This window comes from Lactuca serriola, chromosome 7 (genome assembly GCF_051521515.1).
Source record: "Lactuca serriola cultivar US96UC23 chromosome 7, Lser_US96UC23_V15, whole genome shotgun sequence".
NCBI lineage: Eukaryota > Viridiplantae > Streptophyta > Magnoliopsida > Asterales > Asteraceae > Lactuca > Lactuca serriola.
In genome coordinates this window covers 9335983-9345396 of record NC_136414.1, presented here as the reverse complement: position 1 = coordinate 9345396, position 9414 = coordinate 9335983, and the positions used below count along the sequence as shown (strand labels likewise).

General features: G+C 35.1%; 2 long non-coding RNA genes across 3 annotated transcripts; one reads left to right on the top strand and one right to left on the bottom strand.

The window, feature by feature from the left end:
* Positions 1–2192: 2192 nt before the first annotated feature.
* On the bottom strand, positions 2193–6895 carry LOC145064936 (uncharacterized). 2 transcript variants are annotated; one of them, XR_013688154.1, is made up of 5 exons: positions 3452–6895; positions 3020–3033; positions 2818–2894; positions 2440–2567; positions 2193–2373 (listed from the first exon to the last, which is right to left on the bottom strand). It is a non-coding gene; the product is annotated as an uncharacterized LOC145064936 (long non-coding RNA). The 2 variants fall into 2 exon arrangements; XR_013688153.1 differs by having other exon boundaries at positions 2818–6895.
* Positions 6896–7114: 219 nt separating this feature from the next.
* On the top strand, positions 7115–7896 carry LOC145064935 (uncharacterized). The gene is made up of 3 exons (XR_013688152.1): positions 7115–7253; positions 7388–7487; positions 7578–7896. It is a non-coding gene; the product is annotated as an uncharacterized LOC145064935 (long non-coding RNA).
* The last annotated feature ends 1518 nt before the right edge of the window (positions 7897–9414 follow it).

Genomic DNA, 9414 nt, shown 5'->3' with positions numbered 1-9414 from the left:
AGTAGAATGCCTTAATAAAAAAAATATAAAAAGTGTAATGTCGTAATAGAAGAAAAATGAAAGAAATATGTTGTAACGACCCGTCTCCGGTATGATATTTCCTTGGTATTTATTTTGAAGTTTTGCAAGAGGGACTCGGCGAGTTCATAGCCTGACTCGCCGAGTAGGGTCGGGATTTCGAGCACGTGTTAGCTGGCGACTCGGCGAGTCCATATTCCGGACTCGGCGAGTCTGTCCGTCTGGGAGAAACCCTAAATCCCCGGGTTGCCCACTATTTAAGCCACCTTATAGCCCCAATCTCTCCTCCTTCACCCTCAAAAGCTGTGAGAAAACCCTAATTCGTTCTTGAGTGACTCTAAGTGATTTTGTGTGCTATTGTGAAGGCTTGAAGAAGGAGAAGAAGGAAGGAGCAAGGAGAAGGACTGTAGAACAGAGATTCAAGGGAAAGCAAGAGCTCTTTGAGGTATTCTTCCGTTTTCCCTCTCTTTTATGCCTTAAAACCCTTTCTAGATCTTGTTAATGCCTTTCTCAAAGCTTTATGTTGATATGGAAGATCTCTTATGTCGAGATAACCTTAGATCTGTTCATCTAGGAGTTGTAGAGCCCAGATCTATTGCCTTTATGGAGCTATTTTGCATATTAACCCTAGATCTACCCCTTTTAAGCATCTTTTAGACTTTATTCCCTTGTTCATGTGTTTGTACACGTAAAGTTGGAAACTTTACGTGGTAAATCAGCTTATTGGACTCAGATCTATCATTTGTATGTTTTGGATTCGAGCAGAATCGAGTGTAGAATAGTTGCATGGCGGTGACTCGGCGAGTCGGAAGAACGACTCGGCGAGTCGAGTCGCGAGTCCCCGATTTCTTCCCTTTTGAGCAGTGTCGAGTGGGTCCAGTGAGTAGTGGAGTGGACTCAGCGAGTTTGAGGGTAGACTCAGTGATGGAGGGACTCGGCGAGTTGTTCATACGACTCGACGAGTCCAAGGCAATCTTCTTAAGCTCAAGAACAACTCGTCGAGTTGTTCATATGACTCGGCGAGTCGGATGAAGATTCTCTGAGTTCTTGGATCGAATGGGTACTCGTCGAGTCGATGTCATACTCGACGAGTAGCATCGAGTAGGGTCGAGGAGTGAGAATAGGGACTCGACGAGTTGGCGGCCCAACTCGGCGAGTCAGGTCAACTGTGGGTTGACTTTGTCTGAGAGTTGACTTTGACCAAGGGTAAAAGAGTCATTTTACCCAGTGCAGTGTTTAGTATTTGATTGAGTGTGTTTATGGACTTGTAGCCGGGGAGATACCGGAGCAGCAGCAGTTAGCCCTCCAAGCTATTCACTCAGCAGCCAGTTCACGAGGTGAGTTCCCTTTCAGTAGGAACGGGTCTAAGGCCACAATGCCGGCCCGTTTAGCTAGCAGTAGTATCCGGATTTTTATCCGATGCAGTAATTAGCATGTTTGATGCCTTCGTGGCTCAGACAGGATTATGTGTGTTCATGTTAAATGATACGTTTATGTTATGATCAGTCAGCTTCGGACTTCGGTCCGATGTCAGCTTCGGACTTCGGTTCGATGTAGGGGACAAGGTCCCAGTCAGCTTCGGTCTTCGGTCCGATGTCAGCTTCGGACTTCGGTTCGATCTAGGGGACAAGGTCCCAGTCAGCTTCGGACTTCGGTCCGATGTCAGCTTCGGACTTTGGTTCGATGTAGGGGACAAGGTCCCAGTCAGCTTCGGACTTCGGTCCGATGTCAGCTTCGGTCTCCGGTCCGATGTAGGGGACAAGGTCCCAGTCAGTCAGCTTCGGACTTCGGTCCGATGGAGGGGGCAAGGCCCCAGTATGTGCTTGATATATTATTGTATGGTATGTGGTAATTTGGGGGAGCTCACTAAGCTTCGTGCTTACAGTTTCAGTTTTGGTTTCAGGTACTTCCGCCAGCAGAGGAAAGAGCTCGGGTTGATGGCATCGCACACACCACAGCTTCAGTTTTTATCCTGGGAGTTGATTTAGTTCTTGATTTTTTTTATAACATGGATATGATACAGTTTCCCGCTCAGTGTTTTATTATTATTTGAGATATAGCATGTATGGTTTTACGATATGACACTCAGGTTATGGTTTTTGGTTATGTTGAAAAATGAAATTTTTGGGTCGTATTTTTGGGTCGTTTCATATGTTAGAATAAACAAACGATGGTACTTTCCATAGCTTAAAATTGTCCTGCCCTTGACATCTCCATCCATAAATAAATTAAATTTGAAACTTGCTGTCATGATTTTATTTTTCATGGCCATAAAAATCCCAACTCCCAAGCTCTTTTTAATTCCCATTTTGGACAATTCTACCCTTGACATCTAAGAGTTTCCAAATCTCACTCCTATGCAATCAGAAAACACATTAGCCAGTTATCACCAAGAATATCTAAAAACTAAATTTGTATTACCCATGAAGATAACATAAATCAATTTTTTCGTTTCATAATAACCTTTTCTACTTAATTTTCGAATTTAAGCCCTTGTGACCAGATTTTATACAAAACTTCTTCCCACTCTGGGTGCAGAGTATATGAACCTACAAAATGACATAAAAACAATAAATGACATAAGTATCATCTTTAACATTCTTCATAGTAAACATGTGTGTATGAGAGAAAGTGAGATATATCCATGTCAGGCTGATAAAATATATGAAATGCCTATTTCCAGGGGCTTGTTATAATAGTTTCTATTAGAGAACCTGATGAAAAGTCATTTTAGGGACAAAAAGGAGAAACAATCTTAAAATCATCATGGAATGTGGAATAAAAGAACATTTGATATACCTTTTGTCAAGGTTGCCCCCAAGGGGTACTTCTTTCCTACTAACTATTATATGGGCACTCCTATCCTTGAAGTTAACCTTGTAAATGAAGCAACGATTCATTTAAACAAAATAAAATTCCCGTAGGATGCTATAAGATAAAATCCGTGAAAGATTATAGAATATTATAACTAATACAACCAAAATCCAAGCTCTCTACTCACTTTCTTTATTGGACCTGAAATCATGAAAGACAAATGTTATAATCAATGAAGAAATAAATTAATAAGGAATATCAATATGTATTACATAAACAACCGAAAAGCAATAAATATATTGAGTGACTGGTTCATCTATAAAATAAAAAGATGGTCTAAAAGGCATACATATTTAAAACTTTATATCATGAGTTAAGCTTAAAAGTACCATTATGTCCAACCCAATTTGATTTTTTTTTGGAAATTTTAGGAATAAATAATTCATATGAAAGCTTGACTTGTATCTTGGCAAAACAATTCAGATCTAATCTCACTATCAGTCAAAGATTAGACAACAATCATACTAAAGGTGTGTTTTAACGTGGTAAACTTACCTCAATTGGTTCTTTCCTTTGAATAATAAGAAGTAACATATACAAGTTTAATCATAAAAGTCACCTCATATGTATTCCCATCATCCAACCCCAATGTTCCTATCTCCAGCCATCTTCACCACTAATCAACCATCAAACAAAAACAAAAACTTAGGATTTTTCTTGTTGAGACAGAGATCTGAGAGAGCGACAAAATCAGAGAAATCAAACTTCATAAACATTAACCGACCAAAGAAGTTACAAATAAACCTTTAAAACATAATCAACTTACATTATGAGATTTTGAGTAAAAAACACAATATTTGAATTGGGGGAAAGTAGTAGAAGAGAGAAAAGATATTTGAGGTTGTTGCCTGGAAAATTATAGAATAGATGCAAGATTGGAGATTTATGTGTGAAAGAGGTTAACGGTGTGGTTGAGGACTTTTGATTCTAGCCATCCCTATGTTTTATGATTATTATTCCTCTAGTATGGGGAGTAGGGTTTTCAACAAGATATATGAAGTTGTGTGTTCGACGGTTGTCAACCAAAACATTAAAGTTCGTGGTTGCCAGAAACAATGGAGGCAAACAAAGTAGTATTTACCTTTTTTCTCAATCGATGGCAGTGGCTAGCATCAAAGAAAGCTTAACAGTTACAACGATTTAGCTTGAAGGAGGTTGTACAGAAGAGGAGGGGAGATATACGGGAAGGGAACCGATACAAGGGCATGAAAGTTGGGGATTACATATTTGAATCTCACAGTTATCTTATAAATCAGAGAGCTGAGATTGACTTAATCAAACTGATTGTAACTTTAGTTTAAAGAGTAGATTTATAAGAATATATTATTATTTTATTGATGGTTAGTTGTACTTTAAGTTTAAAAACTTGAACGTCTTAAAAAAATAATATTATTATATTAAATCTGTTTTTTTAGAAATAGTAGGATTTCTTTTATAAGATAGTAAAGATGTATTGAAACTACGTTGTCATTTTTTGAAAACCCTAATCAAAGTACGTTGTCATTTTTGCATTTAAACTTTTTCTTTTCACTTACATCAAAGTACCTTTCCATGTTCATGTACTTTGAAAGCTCTATCCTATTAAATTAAATATTTTTTCAACTTTGACCAAGCACTAATGCCATAATGGGAAAATGATAGTATAATATTATAATAAGCAAACCAACCAAAACATTTTGCCATTTTAGCTTTTAATAGTTATAGATCCCAGCCTATAAGAGCAATGTTGTTTTTTGTATATGGTTTGAATGCAAGAAATAACAACATATTTAATAGCAACATATCTAGAAAATGGAAATGTGCCAATTTTTCTTTAAAGATTCACAAAACATAGAAAAGATGAGACGAAGACTTACCCGACGCCTCTAACAAATTCAAACTTGAGGTGTAAAAGCATTAAGTATGCCAAACATTGCCCAAGGCCAAAAGGAAGTAAAAAAACAGAAGAAAGAATTTGGATTGTCATAACAATACTTTGGACCAATTAGTATCTTGAATTAATGTTGAATAAGTTTTAAATAAATTTCATAACTTTCTTGCCACCTTAAAATCTTGATGGCAACCAAAAATATGCTAGTGGATTGCAGCGATTCTCAAGTAATCACAAATAAATACACCTCCACATGGTAAATTTATATTATTCGAAACACACATAATAGTTCCTAAACATAAAGTCCTTAAAAATAGTAGAGATTTCATTAACTTTTTGGGTTAAAGACATCCATAGAATAGATTTTTTATATATTTTAAAGTGAAAAAATGCATGTTGTTAGGTCAAACATAATGCAATGAGCCAATGATGCAGAGAGTTAATTCAGAATGGGAGTATCAACAACAAAAGAGATAGTTTAACTGTTTAAAGATCCCATGTGTCCGATGTTAGGATTTGTAGATGTTTATAGTTATAGGAAAGCAAGCAAAGCCAGGTATAGTATATACACACAATTATTAAGATATTGCCTTTATACTTTCATGCCTAATCCGTGTAACGACTAATGGGCTTCTCTGGAAGAATAACCTGCAGCGAGTGTAAAAAAATCCTATAAAAATAGAAGGACAATGTTCAAAGCAAGTAAATTGCACAAAACAGGATAGGTTATCACAAAGTGTCCTCACACTTTATTTTTGAATCCATAGAGACTAACTCAGTAGTGACTTAACCATGGAAACCCATGATTATCAAATTGTATTTTGGAATCAATAAACACAACCGAGAAATCAACTGATTCCACTTATACCAACAAAAAGACCTTACCAAGACATCACTACATAATGATTCTCACTGTTGTGTTGCGTAACCTGACAAAGGAGAACACTCAGTTGTTTCAAGATATTTAGACAAAAACATTAAAATTAAACAGGTATAAGAATGGGAGGAAAGAGAAAGAGAGGCCTGTCTGCTGCATATAACATGAAAAGGGGTTGCACGCTTTTCTCACTACTGTATAGAAAGATACTATCGTTTAATTTAAAGTCCATGCATGCTATTTTCTTGATCTGGTGATAAAAATGATAAATTTGTAGAAACAAAGAAAAGTCAAGCTAGTCACTTGCCGAATATTTAGGGGGTGAAACTAAAGAGACAAAGTTTGGAAAATAAAACTAAGGTCTGTAAATGGAACTGGAGATTTGTGAATCTGTAAAATCTTTAATCGCTCGTGTCTGTCTGTAATCATATGTTCTACCTAAACTGAAAGACAATTGTTTACATGCATACATGATACATGTGTGTGTGTGTGCGTTTAATTTTGTTTCCTCCAAAAACGTCGTCACATATAAATTAAGGAGTATAATTCAAGGAAGTGTTTGAGAATAAGCACTAATAACAAAAGCAAACATCAAAAATCAAAAGAACCGAAGCTAAAGATCGAATTATAACACTAAAAATGATTATTTGCAGACATTCATAACAAAATCAAACAACAAAAATCAAAAGAAACATCATTCAATATAATAGAGATCGAGATCGAGATAACAACTACGATGAGTATACCTGTAATAGAGTTGATAGACTGATGAGATGGGAAGTGTGCATGTTATATATGAATTGCTTTCATGCCATGGCCAAAAAAAAAAAAAAATCTATTTTAACCTGGACCTAAATCAAACCCAAAAAAACCGATTGAAACAATCTATGCTTTCTCTTGATTCCAGTCACCTTCATCAATCGATGCAGAGTTTGATTCGCGTAGTTGAAGACATATGCAATGGGCGGCAGTAGTTTGAAGAGAGGTGGCAGTGATGGCTGGTGCGAATGAGGATGGTTGTAAGTGATGTGAGGTCTGAAAGTTAAAAGAAAGAGGCCGGCCCCCTTTCAAGCACTTACTACAGTGTAATAACATTTCATAAATGTTAGAATACAAACATCAGATAGATTAAATCAAATCAAATGTTCTGTTATGTTCTGTTTATTTATTAATCATGTTTATAATTTAATGGAATCCAACACTCAAATTATAAGGAACTAACAAAAAAACATGAACCATTCTTTTCCCCTGTAAAACCTCCTCAGTTTAAAAGAAAACCATTAATATAGGAGTAATTTGACCCAATCAATTCCTAAGCAAAAGTAATCCGTCCATGTTTCCGCAAATTACAAGATGACTTCACTATTTAAAACACGTATCTCGTATTCCTGTTCCTATCAATCAAAATCAAACACAAAAAGTCAAAAACAATTTCATCGTTTTCCATTCCACCATGGATCGCTCGACAAAAGTGTTCATCTTGATTTCTTTCTTCTTTTTATCGGTCATCTCAAATTTCAATCTCGTTCATGCTGAAGAATTGTTTGACTGTACTTTTGATCAGGCGGTTATGAAAAGCCAAGACAAATGGATTGTCCAGTTCCTTATACCTCAGTAATTTACTATTCCACATATACTTATTCTTTTTACTTTATATATATATATATATATATATATATATATATATATATATATATATATATATATATATATATATATATAATATGTGTATATGTGTTTTCTTATAGGTGTGGAGCCGTTAAAGGCCTTAAACCTGAATGGGACAAAGCTTCAGCTAATATGTGCGGAAAGGTCAAGTTTGGTGAAGTGAACTGTCAGAATTGCCCTGTAATATTCCTCCATTTTTTTCCCTTCTATTTTTTAATTTAAACTAATATTAATATTCCATATTGTTACTAATGGATTGCAATTTTTCAGGAATTATGTGGTAAGTATAAGGTACCACATTTCCCATATATTTTACAATTTGGTACAGATAAGACAAAAGAACCTATCCAATACAAAGGAGCATGGAGTGCTGGAGCGCTGGAAGAAGCTGCCCTTAGTATCGCCTAAAAATAAGTTTTGAGTGAGGAATATTGCATCGGAATACGACTCGTTTTAATTTGTCATAATTGTGAAACAATGACACCTTTGTTTTGTTATGGTGTAACTTTTGTTTAATTTCACGGACTTATCACTACTCATTAAATATTTAAAAACATTGGAATATATAATTGATTTTGTTACCATTCATCAACCATATAATATTCTTCGATCACCAAGTTATCAATTATATGGTATAATATTTTATCTTTCTAATCAATAATATTTTTATTTAACTAATTAATCAAATTTATAAATAATTATAATGAAAATGAATATTTTTATAGCTACATAGTTTATGAAAAAAAATCAATTCCAAATATAATATATGTTTAAAATAAAAGGGTGGTGGTGGGGGGGTGGGGGGGGGGGGGGGGGGGGGGAATGATTCAAGCTATAGCAAACAAGCAATGATACATTTCAAACATATTAAACCTCTTCTATAAATACCACACTTTATACTGACACAATTTCTTCTTTCTTTTCACACAATCACATACTTGTTTTGCATTCATTCAAAACCAATGGCTCCTAAAAGAATGAATTGGTCAGAAAATGAAGAAGAGAACTTAGCACAAGCATAGGTAGCGGCTTCGGAAGACCCAGTAACACCTCCTAATTTTTGGGTAAAAGTTGGAAACGTTTTCCATGATTTAATGGGTTGCCAAAGTCATAGTCTTGATGAAATATGCTCGAATTTTCACTATATGAGGGTTAAATGTCTTGAATTCAATGGTATATATATAATTTTGTTATAAACAACGTATACGATGGTGACCCGTTTGATGTGGCCATGCACCAATATGAATACAAGAAACACACACCATTTAAACACGTCAAATGCGAAAATTGAGAGAGTGTCCAAAATTTAGTCATTAAAAGTAAGGTTTAAAAACTAGTTTAAGTTGTTTGTGGTTGCATTTTTATGTTTTTTTATGTTTTTTTTATGTTGTGTTTTTAAATTAATGTAATCTTTGTTTCATTGAATAAAAAACTAGTTTTAAAAAACATGTTTTATTATGTTTTTGAATTAAATTTAATTAAAAAAAATATATGTTTTATTGTGTTTTTGAATTAAATTTAATTAAAAAAATGAGATGGACTGGTGTTTAGTGGTAGGTATCCCATGGTTAGTAATAGGGAGCGTGGTGATGATGTGGCACCCACCACTATAGTGGTTAGTGGTGGGTATAACGGATGGCGTTATAACAAGTTAATTTTGGTGTAACTACGTTTGGGGCGTGACAGATAAACGAGCAGTATACAGAAGCACGTTGGTAATGGTGGTTATTGGTACACAGATTTGGAGGATTTTGGAGGACACATTATGATTTGACAAAATTTATCGTTGAAAGGGGTGAACGGGTGGAGAGAAATATGAATTGTGTGTTTCAGTGAGAGGATTGTCTTGAAAAAGATTTTTGACTAATTCGATTTGCAACGGTGGTAACTACGATGTAACTGCATGTACTTTTTGTTGATTTAGGTTCTTCTTTTCTAATGACGATCACTAAACACATGCACACACATAACACCATATTTTTCATACTTTCTACTTCATCCATCATTTATACTTCCTTAACATTTTTTGCCTCACTTACTCAGATACAATTCGTTGAATCCATTTTGGCATATTTATAATCTATTATCATCAACGCATGATACTCTC